General features: G+C 40.0%; 1 long non-coding RNA gene across 1 annotated transcript; it reads left to right on the forward strand.

Annotated features, from left to right (window-relative positions):
* The first annotated feature begins 3,914 nt into the window (after positions 1-3,914).
* Positions 3,915-13,934, forward strand: LOC143419978 (uncharacterized). The gene is made up of 3 exons (XR_013100003.1): positions 3,915-3,997; positions 4,227-4,425; positions 13,448-13,934. It is a non-coding gene; the product is annotated as an uncharacterized LOC143419978 (long non-coding RNA).
* The last annotated feature ends 5,241 nt before the right edge of the window (positions 13,935-19,175 follow it).

Genomic DNA, 19,175 nt, shown 5'->3' on the forward strand with positions numbered 1-19,175 from the left:
TAATTGCCTGTTCTTCAGCCTTACTATGACAGAAATTAGCATTATTAACGCTTAGTGATCGATCAACCTATTTGTGAACTTTGCATAGAGAAATTTGACTCTGTTATCTTTTTCCCCCCACAAGGAGATACTTTTGCAATAAAAATTATTGATCTACAAGATCTGTTTCAAATTCTATGTGCAGCAAATGAAATGTGAAATTTGCATTAACTATCAGAAGCAATTCAGCACTCATGGGCATAATATGCAATATGCTGTAAGAAACTGATAATTGTTGCAAGCACAAAACTCATTTATTAATAGTTTACAGTCTCTGAGTGAACTTCTGACTGAATTTAATAGATTTTGTACCAGCAGGAACACAACTGTGAATCCTGAGAGGCCTGCGGCTTATAACTTGCCTTCAGGCAGAAATCAGTGCTGCTCTGGGAACAAAACTGAGCCTTCCAGTGTGCACTAAAAACAAACATCAGTTTCATGTTTTCAACCCAGAAGTAGGTTGCTTCCTCTAATCTGCCCAGTAACAGTTTGGCCGCGTGCATATGCATGTTAGCGTGAGTGCGTGGGTCTGTTGGTTGTGTGCAAGCATGTATTAGTGTGCATGTTTTGCATGTGCAGCCAACAGTGAGTGGGCTGAAGGGAGTGGAGGAGGAGGATGAAGAGTGGGAAGAGGAGGCCAGTGGTAAAAGCCTCAACAAAAAGCTAAAGATAGCTCAGTGCTTGCAGGCACTCAGTGAAGCTTAGCTTACTCTGTCAAGGTTACTCACACACACACACACACACACACACACACACACACACACACACACACACACACACACACACACACACACACACACACACACACACGCGGACAGCAGCAAGGGCCCGTGAGTGCAGGAGAAGCCTTTTCTGAGTAAAACCACCTCACTGGTAACTGAGTATGTATGGGATCATTTACACTATCGTCCATAACACATTACAGCGATGGCCTCATCAAGGTCTATCTGATGTCCTAAATTAATATAGGACAGAGAAAAATCTTTAATATTTTGCAGTATGGAAATTACACAAGCTATGACAGATCAAAAACATCTATAACAGGACACAGATTATATGGAACAAATAGCATGAACTTCTTTTGTCAAAGTTCATTAAATTGTTCTCTTATCTTCCTAAAACACTGCAATTGTCACATTTCATGCAGCAAATGCCTGACGATTTAAACTGGACCAATTATACTCATTTCAAGCTTGATATTTTTACACTACAGTAGCTTTGCATGACTCATAGTTTCAGAATAATCCTTATTTATCTTACTGGGCCTTACTGCAGGACCTCAGCTCATAAGAAACAAGCTAAGCCAACTTTCTTTTTGGCTGCCCCTCGCAGACAGAAGCTGGAGCTCTGTGCCTGAGATGAGGATAAGATGTCAAAATACTACTGCTACACAAGGTCACCATTCAGTGCCCCCTCCTTCCCTCTTCTCTTTAATTAGTTTTTAATTGTCTACATACACTATCCAACCTTGTGTCATTGAACATGAAATCACCTTGACTGCATAATATTTTCCCCTCTATATCCTGCAAACAATGAACAACAGTGTCTGCAGCTGTCACCGCGCCTGTAATGATACCAAAACATTTCAAGTTCATGGTAAACCTGACACGAGATCCTCTGTAATTAATGTTTGCTTTGTCTGAGATTTTTCAGGATGTTCAGCAGCCTGGAAACCAGACAAATCTAAGAAGTCGTGTTTCATTTGTTCTAGTAGAATGCGTTTGGCCAGTATTCTATTTAGACACAACTTTACCAATCACAGTCAAGTGTGTGAATCCATCAGCTAGTCGAATGCAACATTTGGTTCTCCTGTATGCCTCAGCCCAGCTTTATAAAAGCAAGGTGAAGACTAATGTATGGTTTCTTAGTAAGATGTTGGCCATAATATGCAAGCAGAAAAGTTTCCAGTGCTCCTCAAAACTGGAAACTGGAAAGATCAAAGGCTATATTCTAAAAGATATTCCCTCATTTGGTGTGGTGACAAAGGTAGTAGAGAGCACTGTGTAACACTTTCTCCCTTGAGGTTGACCAATCAGTCAATATGTGGTAATTCTGAAGACCATAATGGTAAATGGCCTGTATTTGTATAGCACTTTTCTAGTCCCTAAGGACCCCAAAGAGCTTTACACAACCAGTCATCCACCCATTCACACACACATTCACACACTGGTGATGGCAAGCTACATTGTAGCCACAACCACCCTGGGGCGCACTGACAGAGGCGAGGCTGCCGGACACTGGCGCCACCAGGCCCTCTGACCACCACCAGTAGGCAACGGGTGAAGTGTCTTGCCCAAGGACACAACGACCAAGCCAGGGCTCGAACCAGCAACCTTCTGATTACAAGGCGAACTCCCAACTCTTAAGCCACGATCGCCACGATATATGATCCATACCCTTTCCATACTCATGGACATCTTAAAGGAAGTTCTGACACTATTTTGTATGTCTTATGGACTAAATGCACTCTCAGTTTCTACTGAAACAGATATTTTCCACCTGCCATCTAAATAAATTTTTTGAAATAACATTTTTGTACCACAGAGTTTGTAATCACTCATTTATTATGATTTTTTTTTCTCTCATTCATCTTTAGTTTCTGTAGAGTAAATTCTGGTCATACACCCTTAGTAGTAAATGTGAGGATTAAGCAGCAAATTAACCACAAATTACATCATCAGTGCAGGCAACCCATTGGTCTACTTCCCTTCGGCCACACATCAATTTGTCTAGACGGTGCTATCCAGATCACTAATAGCATGGGTCTAAAGATAAAACTGAACTAATGGACACTGTCCAAAAGGCTGCTAATCACAGCCACGGGGTCAGTCCAAGTGCTAGTTAAACCCTCTGTGGAGCTCTACTCAGCTGATTTCTCTGTGATCCTCACAATCATAACAAACCAGCTTTCATTCCAAATGGGATAAAACGCTCCTCTATGAGGTGTTTAATCTTATCTCACCTCCAGCACACTGTTGCCTCATGGCATCTAAACATCAGTCAGCACATGAATTGATCAGAATAAGACAGGTGTGTTAGATCTTTTTGTCTCTTTCATCTATTTCTAAAAATGCTTTGAGTCTGATCCAGTAAACATCTGCAAACATAGGAAAATGAAAGACAAATACTGTTTCCAGTGAGCCTGATGCTATACAAGGACCAGAAGCATCACATCACACCGGCTTAATCTACCGTATTTTTTGGGCTATAAGGCGCACTTAAAGTCCTTTAATTATCAGTGCGCCTTATAATCTAGCACGCCTTATGTATGAATTATGGTTCTTACCGGTTCTGACCTCGAACCGATTTTATGTGGTACACAGCCCTCAAAAATCTGTCAAAAAATATTTTAGTACGACTTGATGGATTGTCGGAGCATTACGGCTACCATAGTCATGAGCCTCGCGGAGTCTGCTTCAGGTCCCAAAACGAACACTGCGACATCACTGAGAGTTAAAATCTGTCTAAATTCTTTCATCTTTGATAAAATGATCAGCGTTGCTTCTTTACCAGGTGTAACAACTAAGTTTAACTTCCAGGCATCCATGAAAACAGAATTTATTTAATTTAACTGAGTTAGAAGTTAGCAGGAAGTTAGCTCGCTAGTTTCCACCTAAACATGATATACCATGTTCTGACGGAGAGATTTCTGAATAAAATAAAACGTACAGCTCTGCCATCGCTTCCAACATAAATGAAGACAGAAAACTAAACAGCAGTGACTTTTGTAGGGTTACTGAAGTTGGGCTAGCTGGTATATAATGATGTGCTACGTGATCGCTAGCAACACACCTATGTTAGCATAACATAAACACAGTGAAGCTGGAGGATGAATGCTAACTTTTTCCACTTGATAGAAGTTAACGCAGGGTTCCTGATGGAACCGCATGACAGGATGCTGTAAACGGACCAAACTTCAGTCAACAGAACAACTGAGATAATCCATCCACAATACGAGGTTAGTTATTAATATACTGCAGCAACATGGGAATAGAGCAGCTGCGAGAGAATTCAAAATAAATGAATCAATGGTATGGAAGTGGAGGAAGCAAGAAGAATGAGTTAAGTAAAGTTTGACTTATCAGACTGTTTTGTTTTGCTTAATGCGCCTTATAATCCGGTGCGCCTTAGGCTGACCAACTGTCCTCTTTTCCCCGGACATGTCCACTTTTCACATTCTGTCCGAGGTGTCCGTGGGGATTTTCGAGATTGAAAATGTCCAGGTTTTCCTACAGAAGTCATGTGTGACGTCATCCCCGAGCTGCGGCTTTGTGAGTTGTTGTTCTGCGCTCACAGACGGGACAGACAGCGCGCCTGGTGATGTATAAAAGATGCCAAAGTGCAACTGCAGCTTTTCAGACGAACTGCAACCCTCGTACCGTCCCGGTACTGGTAATTTTTCTTATACAGATTTCAGAGTGCTCTGAAAAGTGTGACAAACATGGGGAAAAAAAGGAAATCAGGAAGGGGGCAAACACTTTTTCACATGGAGGATTAAGTTAACTATGAGTCATCAAGTCCGGCGATAAAAATAAGAAGGTGAAAACAAGCATAATAGGTGTCTAATCTCTAATAATTACAGCGACTCAAATCCTGGTCTCACTCCTGACTTATCATGGTTGGGTAAGGCCATCTTAAGTGCTTTATTGTACTGATACACTGTGAAAGTGTGACATATAACCCCAAAAATGTTAGGTTTAGTCACCACCAAACACTAAGCAAGTGCAAAAAAACAGTGATTTATACCACCTTCACCTCTTCTTCCTCCATATAAGGACTTTATGTGTGTTTCAAACTGGAAAATTTGCATTTATCACATCAAGAATGAGACAAACAGTCTTTTCTTAACTGCACAGCAGAAAAGAGACGTTTTACAGCAATCACGATGCAGAAATTTTGGCATTTTTATCTGAGGAAATAACAAACTTTAAGTCAAACCCACAGTTTGTGGGTTGATGCTGCTGGGAGAGAGACCAACTGTCTTAGTTATAATTACACATCTAAAAAACATATGCTGTGAACTTGATCCCAGGATCTCTTTTGTGTAACACGATCTGAAAAGACGGCAAGCTTTGTTTGCTCCAAAATATAGTCTCTTATGTATTTTGGCTCAGAAATGGGTATAACCCATGACTCTAATCTGACACAGTGACAATCTTAAAAGACAAGTTTATTGTGTATAATCTGTCTTTGGCAGAGCTAGATTACCAGCTGTGCAAAATGGAAACCGCCAACGGGCCCCATAAGCCTCGAGTTGACTCTATTTTTGTCAACAGAATTTGATTAATCCTGAAATTGCTGGAAATTTGCTCCAGTGAAGCACAAAATGAATTACAATCTCTGGTGCGCTCTGGTCTCACAGAGGGCCTGAATTCGGTTAGTTTATTTGTTTTGGTTGGTTGTTGTTTCATTTTCTGTGTGTTTATCATGTAACTGACTAAACTTGAGAGACATGCATTATTCCCTAACTGTAACCGGCAATTAAAATGAACAATTATTAGCAGCCACAAACATCCATCATTATTCTCTGGAGTTCAAGACATCAAATCAGCCAGTTAGGAAACAGTATTAGGAGTGCCACACCTGCGTACTATAGGTCAGATAACTGGAATAAAAAACAAGATTCATTTTGTAATCGAGCCTCTAGAAGCCAAAAGGGAAGAAACTATTGACCTTCGCTTGCCCGGCCCACTTAAAATCAAAGTGGGCTGTATGTGGCCCATGATGTAAAATGAGTTTGAATTCCCTGGGCTACAGGATTACCTACAATCATTACTAGTATCTCCGATGGAAAAACAGCATTAAATATTGCTGGCATTATACACTGTATACAAGCGAGGTGTCAAAACACCAAAATACCTGCTTAAATACAGTACATAAAGCTGTTCACCAAACTGTGACATAACTAATTTAGACATTGAAATATGACATTAAAAACAAGACAACAAGCAGCCCCCATCTGTTGTATGAAGAAAATAGAAATGATATAAAGAAGAAAAAAAACCTGAGTATTTTGCAAATCAAATCCAGACGAACAAGTGAGTGTTCTTTATACCAGCTGCCACAAAAGCCACCAGGCCTTGTATTCATGGATTTACATGTTCCCAGAGGGCTACTATTATACATAAAAGGAATTCACTGGCTTAGATATAACATGACCCTGAGTGCTTATATAATATGAGAGGACAACCCTCTAATCTAATGTTATGTAAAAAAAAAAAAGAAAGAAAGAAAAAAAAAAGAGGAGTGTGCACAAGGTCAGCAAATGAGTGACAAAACATCTCATGAGGACAGGTTATTTACTGGTAAAGTCTTGATAATGCATACCGAGATTTACAGCACTTCACCCATAGACACATGCTAAAAACTGTATCTTAGACAAATTCTATAAACTATCATATCATTACCTATTGGGTTCCAGTCTCTAGTTCTTAAGACCATCAGTAAATCAGTGACTTGGAGAAAATGTGTGAATGCAAAGTTAATGGCTAACAAGCTATTGGCTAACAAGCTAACAAGGAACTAGCAAGCAAATTAGTTGAGGTGAAGCTTTCCAGAGAGCTAGTGTCTACATCCTACATCTGTTGTAAGATCATTTGGCAACCTCCAGAGCATTTCATGTCTCCAAAAGTAAGTAAATCCCTATAGAATCACACGCAAAACTGGGTTATAAAGAAATGTGTTTACATTCTGGTACAAAAAAAAGTGTTTTGACCTCTGTAGATAGTTTTTTCCTTTGTAATCCTGAAGAGTGAATTTTATAACTTGAAATTAATCCATCTGGACGCTGGAGTTTAGGGCACAGTTGCTGAAACAGCTAACCAGTGACCAACAATGCTGTGGCAGGCTATACACAAAAATAATTAAACTCACTTCTTAATTATTTGTTCCCCTTTCTTCAATCACCTTAATACACTATCAGTACAAAAGCTCAATGGAAGAAAGAAGTGTTAAGCAAACAAAAACAGCATCAAATCCTACTACAACATCAAGTTTCACCCGTGAGCTCACCCTACCTTCATGCCCATCACCACCGGATAAGAATGTGAGTGCAACTACTTTTAATCATGGAGAACAACACAAACAAAATGATTCACTCCACAACCAAGAAGCAGTGCAATGTGTGCTTACAAACCAAGCTCTTTGAGATACATGGACCTCACATAAATGGCTTCTACAGTTGCTTTGACTGACAGGAGTCCCAACAATAGACAGTAGAACAAGTACATGCAGCTGCAGTGAGCTCACCTGTTTCTGAAGTGCTGGTCTTGCAGGGCCTCAGTCCCGCTAGTCAATGAACTGAATTTGTCCACTGTGTTTGCACTGTTAATGCATTTTTGAGCATCTTTATAGAATTATCTGACTTAAATTATGACTTGCTGTGTAACACACTGTCTGAGAAATCTCGACCTCAGTTTTCATGTTAAATTCTAATATTTTATTTGTTTACTTACTACTAATTAGCATATACACGTGTCTGCGCTTTGAAACTCTTTATAGATGCATTTTTTAAACAAGCTTACTAAACAAGCTTGCTAGTGTTACTTGTTAGCCTTTCCCTCTGGTATAAAAGTGGTCACTTAAGGCCAAGGCCATACCGCTAACAATCAAACTGAGGGGAACTGAATACATAACTTTAAGTATGTGTTAAAATCTCTCTCTATATATATCTTAATTTATTTTTTCTTGACTTAATGGTATGATAACTAAAACTACTGACTAGCTGAGAAGTTTATGTGGACAAACTTTTACTACTGACAAATGAGAACTACGTAGGACTGTATAGCCATAAACTGTAACATTGTGACTAACAATAACGATATGACGATAATTAAATGCAAAAAACTAAAATATTCCCTTTATACTGAGTCTTCATTTTGCAGCTGCTTGAGACAAAAGCCTTGTGCCCTTTGGATTTTTTAAAATCCTGGCTCTGATTACTTAAGACAACACTAGTGTCCATGGTTATCATCACATTATCACTCTGCGGTTGAAATGACATTAGGCCTAATCAGGATTTAACAAACAGGGCGCTCTAAGTGAAATGCAAATATGCAGGCTGTAAATCTAATTTCAGACAACGGGAGAGATCCTCTCCTCAAACATGCTGCTCAGTTCACAAGACTAAGGTTTGTTTGCTGTGGAAAGTGAGAACAAGTATTTGTTGTAGAAGAAGAATGTTATCTGTTTCCCCAGACGTCGTTGGGTTAAACTCTAAGCACAACCGTCTGATCGCTGTAAGCTTGCACAACCTGGTGTTCCTTATTTTACTGAATTATGAAAAAATGAAAAGTAGGTTATGCTGGAAAGAATCCAGATATCGTTAAACAAGAAGGCCAGCCTGTTCAAAAGGGTAGCATGAAGGACTTTACTAAATAATGCATGCTCACTCCTCTATTTTAAATGTTAATAATTTACATTGAAGGAGAATAAGAGGAATCATGTGTTTCCATCACATCATTTTAAAATACTGATAAACTGTAGAAGGGTCAAGAATGAGAACTGAGAGAGAGATGCTAACTTTAAATATAAAGCTTTAATCTAAAGCGACCTAGCGCCATATAAGGATGGACTACTGAGCAGAGAGGAGAGGACAGGTAGGTAAATATCCCAGCGACTCTTTTAATATCCAGTGGTCTCGTTAAAAATAACTACCCAGTAAACAGTGACCTACTCCAAATTATATGGAGAATTAAATGGCTACAGGTCAGATTTAGCCACATAATTGGTGTCAGGTCAGTGTGACTCAGTCTAGACTGAAATATCTCCACAAACGGTGCAGATTACTATCCGAGTGGTCCGTTCAGAAATATTACAAAATTTCCTACACAGACTTGCACAAAACTTCCAAAACTTGCATACATCATAGCCCCTAGAGAATGAGCCTCCTGATCTTTAGGTTACTTTTCCCCTAGTGCTACAACAAATCTAGCGCAGGTGTTCATGCTCACCCAGGAATGTTTAAAATAATACACATAAATCTAAAATGGTGTAAATAAATAAAGGTTGTTGTTGTTTCCATCAGTATCAGTAATGTGTGTTCAATGGTAATTGTGCTGACCCTAGATAGTGACCTTCATAATATTACCTTCCAAATGTCAGCATGTCAGTATTTGGTGTCTTTGGACTTGCAAAACACGCCTGAAATTATAACCTCACAAGCTTGTTAGCAAATTAGTTTCAGTAAAATTAGGATATTTTCATAGTTTCAGTGCTGCGGTCTCTGCCCAGGTACCGCTGGCTTTTACTCCTATTTTCTTTTTATCTCTTGCTATGAGAGTAGAGTGTATCCAGAAAGAATTCACAGTGTTTCACATTTTGTCACGTTGCAGCCTTATTCCAAAACGGATTCAATTCATTTTTCACCTCAAAATTCTACACAATAGCCCACAATGACAAAGTGAAAAAGAAGTTTGTTTGAAACAGCCTTTGCTCTGTGCTTTGCTGAACCACCTTTGGCTGCAATTACAGTCTTTACAAGTGTTTTGAGTGTGATGCTACAAGCTTGGTATGCCTTGGGCAGTTTTTCTCATTTTTCTTTGCGAAACCTCCAAAGAGCCATCAGGTTGGATGCGGAGTGTTGGTGTACATCGATTTTCACATCTCTCCTGAAATGTTTAATCAGGTTCAAGTCTAGGTTTTGACTGAGCCACTCAAGGACATTCACAGAGTGATCCCAAAGCCACTTCCTTATTATGTTGGCTGTGCATAAGGTTGTTTTCCTGTTGGAAGATGAACCGTAGCCCCAGTCCGAGGTCCAGAGTGCTCTGGAGCAGGTTGTCATCAAGAATGTCACTGTAGATTGCTGCATCTTTTCCCTGACCCTGACTAGTCTCCCGGTTCCTCCTGACAAAAAACATCCCCACAGCATGATGTTCCCACCACCATGCTTCAGCAGGGATGCCATTGGTCAGGCGATGAGTGATGCCTGGTTTCCAGTTGCTCCTGCCTAGCGTGCTTCAGCTCATCTTTCCTCTGTGTATCCGAGGACCGGCTCAGTCACCCACACTTACAGCTCCAGTCGTGATATTCCTCTGCGTGCCAGACAGTTTCCCAAGTGCTGGGAATCTTAATCTTGCCTAACTCACCATCTCAACTCACCACCCAGATGAACTCACCTGGTTGCCCAAATGTTATCATGTCTTCAGTTAGAGTTACTTCACAGTGGAGGGCTGTTTCTCATATGCACCCATCAGTTAATATATTAAACTGCTAGTGTAGGCCAGAGGCCTCCTGCAAATGTATTTTGATAATCAGTAAATAAAATATATTGTCATTTACAAAAACGTACATATAAATCACTATCACAGATATTGTTATTAACGTTACAATTAAAAGTTTATGCCCTCCCTTCTATTTGGGTCCAGATTCTGGGGGCAGCACTCAGCACACATCTCCCAGCTTGCTGTCTGGTTATTTTGTTTTACAATCCCATATAGAAAAGATATATATAAATCTTATAAAGTTTGTATCTGTCTTGTGTGAAACTTGTATGAAAAGCATATAAGAGTGAAAACAGATATAAGATCCCTTGAAAAATTATATAATGAAACTTGTATGTTTTGGATAATTACTAAAACAATGTATGAAAGTAATGAGAAAGTGGCCACTTTCATGAGTAAATCATATAAGCCTTATATGATTTACTCATGAAAGTGGCCACTTTCATGAGTAATCACATATAAGTTTTTACTATTTCTTTTCCATATGGGATTTTTGAAGGTTTCCATGCAAAAATGGCACCATGTCATCACTATTGAAGGTGGCTAATAGGTCATTGCTTGACAATATAAATTGATTAGCATCTAAATTAACAGTTTGTACAATATATACTGATTTAGCAAAAATTTAAGTAACATTTAGACCAACAATATTTTTCTCAGCGATCTCCAGGCGTTCATTTAAATTAGGGCGTGAGGAGAAACACGCTCTCACAAAAGGTGACCGAGCAAACCCCTGAATTTACAAGTCACACCAGGAACGAGCAGACTAGCTGACTGAAAATGACCTTCCCTGAAAGGAAAAACACCCGAGGTCAGGACCTCTTCTCTCATCTGTGAGATTAATGTGGGCACAGACTGACCACCCAGAAGACCCACAGGCACATTTACACAAGTTTATTTTTTTATTTTTTAAAAAAAGGACAAATACATGTACAAATAAACACATGTATCAAACTCTGGAAGGCAGCCAGGAAACCATCAAAGTAATTTTGCAAATTATACCCTCCACATCATGTTTGTGGTGTTGTTGTTGCTTTCGCTGATAGTTGAAATTCTTCTGTGATCTTTGCTCTTATCCCAAGGCATCAGCATTCAGCACTCCAATTTAATCAAGGTGGCCAGTCAGGCAGATGGTTATTTCAATCACATCTCCGCCTATAGAAGCTACTATTGTTGTATATTCTCAGACATAAGACAAATAACCTTCTACTGTCTGGCTACAAAAGCTTCTGGCCAAAGCAGTGGTCAGTGTGAATAAAAGGAGCTCAAATTGATTGAGATGCACTGATTCTGGAGTGAAAGGAGCTGCTGGCTAAAAAGCACCACATGCGGATATGCATTACAATGGAGGGAGCATGTAGAGGCAACTCTAAATGATAGAGTACAGCACATGCAGAGGCCATCTGGATAATTCAGCAAAAGAGCGGTGATGGGTAGAAATCTTTCATACAGAAAGGATGTCAGGAATGAAGAAAAATCCTTGCTTTATACTTCAGAGTTTTGCTTTCTGCTCGGTTCAGAAAAGCATTTACGTGTGATATTATGTAGTCTTTGAAATGCATAAAGTCTTCAAAAAGTCAAAAGGAAACCCATTATTGCACATTCCACCAATACTAGTTTAACCCTCAAGCGAACAAGCTATTTTAGCAACTGAAACTGACCGAATGGGGTCATTTATGGCCACAAGGGAATACTTTTCAATGGTCCTATTTTTTTTTTTTTTTTTTTTTTTTTTCTAAATGACATCAGAAACAGCAGTATGCGACATTACGTGATGGCAGAGCTTCAGTTCATCCTTTGTCATTTTTTTTTTTTTTTTTTTTTTTTTTTTTAAATAAATAGGACAGGGGGAATGAATGAGAGAAAGAGGGGGAGAGAAAGAAAGAAAACCAAAGGGGAGAAGAGACGGTGAGAAGGGGGGGGAAGAGAGAGAAAAAAAAAAAAAGAACTCCTGGGTCACCTGTATGGAGAAAAAAAAAACAAACAAACAAAAACAAACAGAGGAGACAGCAAACAACAAAGAGCAACATAATAATAGAGAAAACAAAGCACCATCACAATAAACTAGCTAGTCATAGATATCAATATTTACTAAATAATAAACGATATTGTGCAGCACGCAAGATAGACAGCGCACAGTGTGCTTTGAGGCAGCAGCCAAGAAAGCTTCAGTCCGCGTCTGTGAATACCCATGTGTGCATACCTGTGTGGATCAGCATGCTTGCATTCCAAAGGTTTCTCCATGTAATGATCTGCTAGGGAGTGTGGGGGGGCCACAGCCCCGTCCTCCAGGGTGTGAAGCGGGTATGGAGGAGATCAAAACTCCAGACATCCAGAGGCCCCCAGAACACAAGAGACCATGGAAGACCAACAGAGGGGCAGCCGCGCCACTGTCCCAGTAAGAGCTGAGGAGAGTCCCAGATGAGGGCTCGCCCAGCAGCCGCGGAGCAGAAGTCAGGGGGAGTTGCAGTGACGCGCCCGTGAGCTCCGCCGGCCCCCAGCTGCGCCTGAGTGACCGAGCCCCAGGCCGAGAGGCCGGGGGCACCCCACCTCCAAAGGGGCCCGAGCGAGCCCCAGGCCCCAGGCCCCGACAAGCGGCCGCCAAGGAGTGAGCCGGTGTGTACCTGGACGCCCACCCCCAGACACAAAGAACCACCAACACACCGACACCTGAGGGAGTCCGCCACCGGCAGGGGAAGTGGTGGTGGGTGGAGATAGGCCTCCAAACCTTGGAGGGCCTGAGATGTCCCCAGAGAGGTGGCGTCTGATACCCAACCTGACATATAGACACAGACATACAGGCACACACAGACACAAACATCCATTCCCACCCTCATGCTCTCATATGCACTTACTCCACACTCAACCAACGTGGAGACAGACATAAAGAGACGCTGTACACACAATCACACTCCCCAAGCGTACTCTACAAATGGTCCTATTTATGTTTATTATACCTGCTTTCTTTTTGTATGACAGATATGTTAGAATTTGTCACACACGTTTTTGGTTCCACTTTAACCTTATTAATATTTCTTTCAGTTTCAGTCTCACTGTGTTTTTGGTTTCTGTCTGGATTTTAATGGATTTTTGAATTAGCCACCTTTTTTTCCACATTTTTCTTCCCCTTTATTTTGTCTTTGTAACATGTAACCCATCCATTGTCTTCCGCTTATCCTTTTCAGGGTTGGTGGGGGGTCTGGATCTTACCCCAGCTATCTTAGGGCGAGAGGCAGGGTACACCCTGGACAAGTCACCAGACAGAATTAACCTATTCCCACTAACTGCATGTCTTTGGACAGTGGGAGAAAGCCGGAGTTGCCGGAGAGAACCCATGCAAAACTGATCTGGAAATTTTTAGTGCATAAACTTAACCAAGCAACATATTTGTAATTAGTAATTATTTTTAAAAATGCCTACAAAAATGTGCTAAACTCTATGTCCAGTATGACTCAAACTTTTCTTGTGTTAACAGGAAATTTATTCGCCGCACTATCAACCCTTCCAACTTCCTCATATGGACTTTTTTAACCTTTTTAAATGTATAAAATATTGTTATTTTTGTGCACAAAAATAATTAGTAAATTTGTGTCCAGAAACACAAATCAGTAAATAAAAGGTGTTGACATGAACAGATGTGAGACCAGGCTACTTTGTTTCAGTATTGGCTGTTTGTTCATTTTCTTGTTTCACCTTCAGTGTTTTCTCTTTTCTAGTCTTGGGTTTTGGGTCCTGATTGTCTTCACCTGCACTGATGACGCGCACCCTTGCCACGTTCCCCAACACGTTTTCAATCCTTATTGTTTTTGTGTATTGTCTTGTCTTCTCCTTTCTTTGTCATGTTGTTGCCTCATGTGCAGCTCAGTTTTATGCTCATTGATTCTCTCAAGAGTGAGACTGACATTCTGGTGACCCGGTGCAGACAACAGCCTGGAGCTCAGTGCTGTCAGAACAGTGGAGGAGATTGTAGGCTTCAGCATGAAACCAGTCCCGCCAGATTCTTTCTTCCTGCAGGCCTGCCAAGTGGAAACATCAGATTCCTCATCAAGATCGCACAATAGAGGATAGTACTTTTGCAGTAGCTGATGAAATTCAGCTTGCTGCAGTGGTTGTGCACTCTGCTATATCTTTAATTTTTCCATCACTATCTAGTACACTGCTGCCACATCTATGGACAAAGGCAGACTGCAGAGTGTCATTCATTCTGCTCAGACGTTGACTAACTTGCAGTTTGCTGTCACTCAGAAACCTCTAAACCTCGAGGACACTGAGAAAGGGAAGGAAGACTGTTGCTGACCCCTCCCCTTCCACCTCAGATATAAACCTTTTGTGTCACTCCCCTCTGGCAGGAGGCTGTGGTTCATCAACACCAGTACTTCGTGGCACAAGAACAGTTCTTTCCCCCATGCAGTTGGATGACTTTAAAAAGACTAATAAAGGTTTTTTTTGTTTTTTTAATTTCAGTTTATAATTCAGTTTCTAAGTTTTCAGTTTTTATTTCAACTTTATGAGCCAGTAAAAGCTCATTTTTCATTTCTTTTTTCTGCTGACTGCATTTGGGTACTGTTGTTTTTCTTATTATGCCTTACAGTCATTTTTTATAGAACAAGAATAAAACTAAAAAAAATCAAATTGTATGAAAAAACAAATCCATAATGTTTTTCCAGCATTATAAAGTTATTTATACAAAACTTAGGTTATGTTTGAGTAAACTGTGAAATAAGGTATGCTGGTATCGCTTAAACGCCAAAATATAGATGAATGTGTAACTCCGTAATACTTTGACCATCAACAAATTACAATGAAGTCTTCACAGCCAGTCTCCTTTTCTCATTTGTTACTTCGAAGCTGTGCAGGATGGTCGTGGAGGTTAACATTGTTCCTCACAGTGAGGAAACAATGAGGAAACAATTCTCTCCAGGTGCTCTGGAGTCCAAAAACGTACATACATTAGGTTAATTGGTGAGTCTAAATTAGCAGTTCTGCCTTTTACCCTATGAAAGCTGGGATCGGCTCCAGTCCCCCAATCACTCTAAGATATGTAAGAGTGAAAGGAGTGGAAGAAAAAGGAAAGAATGGATATTTCCAAGCATAAAAATGTCTTGATGGGCTCACAAATAACTTCTCTTGATCACATGAAGGTTCCACCTACACGTGTTTTAAGGAAAACCTGCCACTTTTACCATGAGGATTGACATGTTTGTAATATATCTACGATCCTATAATTGTTTTTTAGAGCATATACTATGAGAAAAATTCCACTCGGATGTTGAAAGAGCACCCAAATTGAATCTGCTCTGCTTGCAGGTGAAAGAGCAGAACATCTTCCAAGCCAGAGCTGCTTGAGCCCTTAGGGAAAATTTGGCAATTATTGGGCAAAAATAATGCCGAAAAAAGAATCACTCCATCTACTTTAAGTAGAACCTACCAGAGTTGTCCTTAAAATCAGAAAATTTGGAAATAAAAGGGTCTAAAATATCACATAACCTGCCAACTGCAAACATCAAATCAACTAATACATTAAGCAGATTTTCAAAAATAAAAATATGAATGATGCAGCAGATCAGCTAATATCAGATACTGTGAGACACTTTCAAATCAGATTTGAGTGTGCCCTGTAACTGCACTGCTTGTCACTGATAGCTGATCTGCAGAAGGACTCAGGTGGTGGTCATCCAATTAAACTGCTCATGCAGCATCATGATGTAAAATAAGGACAGAAACTGTCAATAAAAAGGCTAATAAATCAATGTTTAGCCTTAACATGTCTCAACCAGATGGGGCTCCTGGTGGCCTCTGTTGTAGAAACCCCGTATAATTGATCTATTCTACATCTTTGTGTTACATTATCTCTCCAGTGTCTGCTGCTTTCTACTTTAAAATGGGGACTAAAGTAAAGATGTGTCTGGATGTAAAACCTCACAATATATAATAAGAAAAGTGTTAAAATGTAATTCAATAGTACAGTAACAGAAGAGCACACCAGGCACCACTCCACTATTCAGTAAATGACATAAATAGGGTAGAATGTATATAAAAGATGGATAACGCCATCATGACATCAGCCAGTGGTTCGCAAAGTCTTGTTTTTAGTTTTATGGAACCAAGATGTAATACCATAGGGTGGGTCTTAGGCGTTGTAACTTTTCATTGGCAATGTCCACCTACTCTAAAGTGTCATGTACTTTATCATTTCTCTGTTGTTTTCAATTAGACTCTAAAAAAGTCACTGAACGCCTAAAACGTTTATGTTCAGGAAAGTGTTTATCTAGGGCAAAATTAATTTTTCCCATGGTTCAGGAGACATTTTCCTATAGACTTCTATACAATCACATTTCTTTTTGCCTCGACATTAGTCTCTCCCTGTTGACCTTTGGAAAAGAAGAAGGCACTCGGCGTATTCTTCACATGTCAAACCTAGAGGACAAACCCATCATTTATATACACTCGCTTGCCCCTTTAGGTGCACCTACTCAACTGCTTGTTAACAAAAATAGCTCTTCAGTCTATTTAATCTATTTCATGTAGACATGGTAAAAACGACCAGCTGAAGTTCAAACTGAGCATCAGGATGGTTGTTGGTAACAGAGGAAAATGGCCAGACTGCTTCGAGATAGGCAGACAACAGAAACTCAAAAGCCTCTTTGCCACTTGTACCTACTTGGATTGACTTGACTTAACTCGACTCAGCTCTACTCACTTTTGGTTGTTTTCCATTACAATTAAGTGCCACCTAATCCACATGGGATCGCCATTTGTAGGTGACACAACAAAGGAGGATGCTGAGGCTTTTTGTCTAACTCACAGCCACAGTGTTGATTTTTGCGCGGCCATTTCCTTTGTTACTGGGTTTCAAAAACTGTGTTTTTGATTTTTATGAAGGAGTTGCTCTAGTGACTTGGAGTAACGCCATTGACTGGCCAATCAGTTTCATGCAGTCTGCTGACCTCACAAATTCTGGATGGATTTCACTTGGAACCATGGAAAACCACGGAAAGCCCTAAATCTGAGGCAAGCCAAGCCGAGTATGTGGAAAAGGGCTAAAATAAGATGAGATAAGATAAGATAAGATAACCTTTATTAGTCCCACACGTGGGAAATTTGTTTTGTAACAGCAGGAAGTGGACAGTGCAAAGGTTATATAGCAAAAAGAAATAAGCACTTGTTACAAATAAGGTATGCAGAAGAGCATCTCTGAAAGCACAACACTTTAAACTTTGGAGAAAATTGGTTACAGTAATAGAAGATCACATCAGACGGCACTCCTGATAGTGAATAGTTCTGGCGCAACACTGGATGGCAGGATCAGAATTTGGTGTAAAAAAGAACATGAAAGCATGATGTTTAAAGCATGGTCACGTCTGCTTTGCAACAATATTCTTACAAATCTAATGTGGTTGATCTGTTCCCTGTGACGATCCACATCCTACTTTCACAGAGTAGAGAAATGCAACATGCCAGTTATGACTGGGACAGAGGTTAATACAATTTTATTTATGCCAACAATGTTTGAATTCAGTTCTTCTTACAGGTCTAATTACTTATTGAATCCCTATTGACTCCCAATCAATTATCTGTGCTGACTTAAGTAGGCATACAGGGATTTAAAAGCATCAATGCAGCTGTTATCTGTGTTTAAACTCAGTCTGGAAATTGAGCAGAAAATGTTTCAGTGTCATAAAAATAAACCAACACTTGTAATGAAAAATTACCACGCTGAAGGATTATGATCAAACAATTTACAATTTTGCTCATATGCTCATTAATGGTTAAAAAAAACAATCTTCTTCTTGAACAGGAGTATGTAAAGCTTCTGTGTCACACAGATCTGATATACATTGATACACTTTAGATGACCATATTAGGGGTCCTCTATATGACATCATACAGGGGCCAAGATTAGGAAATAAACTGTCTGAAGCAGAGTGTTCAGGGCAGTCTGAAGTCAAACTATTTAGCTCACTGGGATTACCATCATGTTCTCATCGTGGGGAGTTATAAAATTCCATTTTGTCAGATGCTACCTGGATTTTCCTGTTGCACACACGGTGTCCTTTGGTGTCAGCCCCTTGATTCTATGGCAGTATTGGCCACTAAGACATAACAGTTCCAATTTAGAAACCTAAGAAGTCAATTTTAGCAGGTTGAAGGCTGACAGCTTGTCAAACAGGCTTGCTTTTTCCCCCTTTAAATGAGTTGAGTTCTTTGATTTTTCACTCTATTTTCACTTTTGTGTTCACTTGCTAGTTAAGTTTAGGCATCAAATCCTACTCAGTTTGGGTTAGTAAAAAGTTGGGGTTTGGGGCAAAAGATGAACTTCACGACAGCAATCCCGAACACTGAAAAATTAAGGATTGGGAGTAATGAAACAATCTCTGTAATGCTAATACTCTGTTCTGCAAAAGGACAACTTGTGCATAAATGAACGACACCAGAAACACTGACAGAAAGATTTGAGTGATGTCTTGCGAATGTCCGGAGAATAGTCTGGGATTACTTATATGATGACCTCTTTGTATCAAACTTTGACCATTGCACCATTGTAAAGGTGGTTATATGTGACAGAAAATAAGGAAAAGCTCAATAGGCAGACTTTACTGTTATAAGCACACACAGGTGTATGCACAACAGGGAGCTTCAGTTTTTGCTCAATGAGATCTGTTGTTGCCATGGCATTCTACTGCATCTGCTTATATTGCCATGGAAACGCAAAAGTGATGACTGGCATTGGGGCTGTAAGTGAAATGGGTCAAGAGCACCTGCGACGAGTCAAACAGTGAAACAAAATCCGTCAGCGGGCTTTACGGGGCGACCACAGCAAACCCGGCTTAGCCTGAGCTCTGGAGTCACAGCTGGGAAAAACTCTTAACCTACTAACAAATAAAATGTGTGTCACATTACCGTGTTGCTCCA

The sequence above is a fragment of the Maylandia zebra genome, linkage group LG8 (assembly GCF_041146795.1).
Source record: "Maylandia zebra isolate NMK-2024a linkage group LG8, Mzebra_GT3a, whole genome shotgun sequence".
Taxonomy (NCBI): domain Eukaryota; kingdom Metazoa; phylum Chordata; class Actinopteri; order Cichliformes; family Cichlidae; genus Maylandia; species Maylandia zebra.